Below are 3383 nucleotides of genomic sequence, written 5' to 3'. Positions count from 1 at the left end.
TCCCGGGTTCATACCCTAATCCATATTTGTATGGATTTCCCTTGATATCGACCACGTCGGCATTCCCGAGGCCGTCCTTGCCTAGACCCATTCTGGGCTCAAATCCGTTCCTGAGCATAACATGTGCCACCATTATGGCCGCATTGGAGAGAGAAGGTAGCAACGGACTTGGTTCCACAGAGGCGCAGCTCACCACCTCGAAGGATTGGAAAGCCGTTTCCAATGATTCTTCCGCCGCTTCTACGTATGGTGCGGAGGAGGGGCAGCTCACTAACATATCCTCTTCACCCGACACTATCACTAAAAGTCCACCCACTGCGAACTTCAATTTCTGGTGAAGCGTTGAAGGGACCACTCCCAATGCATGAATCCAAGGTCTTCCTAAGAGGCAGCTATAGGCGGGATTTATATCCATTACTTGAAACACCACATTGCAAGTGTGGGGGCCTATCTGAATGGGAATGTCGATTTCCCCCATCACTTCCCGCCGAGTACCATCAAAGGCTCGCACCACCATCGAGCTCGGTTTTAAACGTGACGCACTAAAAGGAAGCTTTTCCAAAGTGGTCTTCAGCATTACATTTAAACTCGATCCATTGTCGATAAGTACCTTTGCGACAACATGGTCCATACATCTCACCGACACATGTAGAGCCTTGTTGTGTCCTCTCCCCTCAACGGGAATCTCTTCTTCCGCAAACGCGATATAATTGTTGGTGGTTATATGATTAACGATGCCTTCGAAACCCTCCACTGAGATATCATGTGCTACATGGGCATCGTTAAGGACCTTTATCAACAGCGCACGATGAGGCTTGGAGTTTATGAGTAGTTCAAGCAAAGAGATCCTTGCTGGAGTTTTATTCAGTTGCTCGACTACCTTAAACTCGCTTTGTTGGATGAGGCGGAGGAACTCATGGGCCTCTTCCAAAGTCACTGTTTTTCCTTGAAGACCCTCTTTCTTTTCAGCCGCTCTTACCACTGGAGGATCTACTTCTTTCGAGGGGGTGGCTACGTCTGTGGGCTCTTGGACCATGGGCGCTTTCCCCTTGGAGGGCAACTCCGCCGAGCGAGGGGAGGTGAACACCTGACCACTGCGGGTCACGCCACTGAGGCCAGTGATGTTGGTCACCTTAGCTGATAGGGAGTCAACTTCGGTTGCAACTCTTTCGCTGGACGCGAGAGGGGTATACTTCCACGGAACAGCCTTATTACTTCGATATGCAAATGGCGTTGGCTTGGGCGCCGTCCGGGGGTATATGGGTGTGGAGCCGGTCCCTTTCCTAGTAAAACATATCACTAGGGCCTTGGGGGTTAGAGGAACCTTCTTCTCTTCTGACTGCATGCAAATTTGTGGTTCTTCCCTCCCTCCTATGGACACTTCAAGCTGCCCGCAATCTATGAACCGCTGAAGCAATTCTTCTACCGCGGGACAGGTTTCCATGTCGTGCGACTCCCCGAGGTGAAACAAACATTTGTCCCCTTCGGCCCCGCCACGGGAAACCATACATGCCGCTTGCAGCGATTGGTAGATAAAACGTCTGGAAGTAGCCACCTCTCCTAATCTCCTTGCCCGCGATGGCCCATCTTCTTGGATGGCGTTTACGCTAGCTTTTCCATGACTAGCTAGCGGGTTAGTTTTAACATTTGGGCCTTCCTCTTGAAACGATAGCCAGCCGACACTGATTAGGTGCTGCACTTTATACTTGAACGGGCGGCAGGAGTCAAGGTTGTGTCCGGGAGCTCCACTATGGTACTCACATTTGGCACCTGGGTCATACCACTTCGGGTAGGGTGGTTGGAAGACCCTCCCGGGTATGGCTACCACCAAATGATTCTCCAATAATGAAGGCCATAATTTAGAGTATACCATGGGAATAGGAGAGAAGTTATCTTCCGGGAGTGGGCTCTGTGCATTTTTATAGCTCGTGCCGGGGGCTGTATTGTTGACTGGCCGAGGCGTGGCTGGAGCTGTGCATTGGGCTGGCGTTCTCTCTGCCGCGGGCGGTCCTTTTACTTGAGTCGGGGGGAAATTCCCGGCTCGGATTGAAAAATTTGGGGGATTGGGCTGGTATGAGCTTTGGATATTTTGGGGTGCTTTCATCCACGTCGGGGCGGTGGTGACCGCGTGGGCGTCTCCTTCCCTTTTCCTCGCGCCCACTACTGGGGCTTTTCTGTTGTTGTTGGGGGCCACATTGGAAGCATATTCGAACTTGCCTTTTCATAGTCCGGATTCAATCCTTTCTCCGGTGAAGACGAGATCCGCAAAGTTAGCTGGCATGTAGTCTATCAGCTTTTCATAGTAGAACGTGGGTAACGTATCTACCATAATTGTGATCATCTCCCTTTCCGTCATGGGCGGTACGACTTGGGCTGCGAGATCTCTCCATCTTTGGGCATATTCCTTAATGGACTCATGTTCTCGCTTAGTCATACTCTGAAGCTGGTTTCGATCGGGAGCCATATCCGTATTGTACTGGTACTGCCTAATGAAGGCAGTTGCCAAGTCCTTCCATGATCGAATCTGGGAAGCTTCCAGATTGGTATACCATGCTACAGCTGCTCCGGCCAAGTTGTCTTGAAAGAAATGGACCAACAACTTTTCGTCCGCATAATACGCCCCCATTTTTCGGCAATACATTCGAAGATGCCCTTTCGGACATGTCGTCCCTTTGTACTTATCAAAGTCCGGTACTTTGAACTTGGGAGGAATGACAATATTGGGTACGAGACATAAGTCCGCTAGATCCGAGAATGGGTAATTGCCGAGGCCCTCGACTGCTCTCAACCTCTCTTCAAGCGCCTCAATCTTTCCCTTATCTTCCACGAAGGGAACAGATTCTTTTACGGGTGTGGGTGAAGTCGGGATATGGCGGACTATGTTTGGTTGGGGTAGTTCATGGGGGGACGGATCTCTGAGGTGGAGCAGGGGACCGAGATGGGTATCTCCTTCCTCATCGTCTTGCCCGGGATAGTCGTCATAAGGTGGGAGCTGCCCCTCGAACGTAGGGGCTTGGCTTAAATCTTCCGGGGTGGCACGGGGAGTGAAGTCCGGAGGCAAGCCATAAGGATAAGCTTGCGGGCTATACCTTCGACCAAACACTGCCATGTTTCTGTCTCGACCCAGATTTAAGGCGGGCTGCAGCACCGGCTCCGCTTCCCTAACTGTACTGGAGGCGGTTGCCGTGGCTTTATCCTCTATAGTTTTCTGGAGTTTTAACATGACCTCCGAGATGGAAGCCATTTGATCTTTTAAAGCCGATAGATCGGCCTTCATCTGTTCTTGCACGCCCTCTTCATTATCCATTTTTCTGGATCGAGTGTTATAGGGGTGCCTTGGTGTTTTCTTAGTTATGATGAAATTCCTAAAGAAATAAACAACG

Source organism: Glycine max, chromosome 15 (assembly GCF_000004515.6).
Source record: "Glycine max cultivar Williams 82 chromosome 15, Glycine_max_v4.0, whole genome shotgun sequence".
Taxonomy (NCBI): Eukaryota; Viridiplantae; Streptophyta; class Magnoliopsida; order Fabales; family Fabaceae; genus Glycine; species Glycine max.
Note: the sequence above shows the minus strand (reverse complement) of the source record.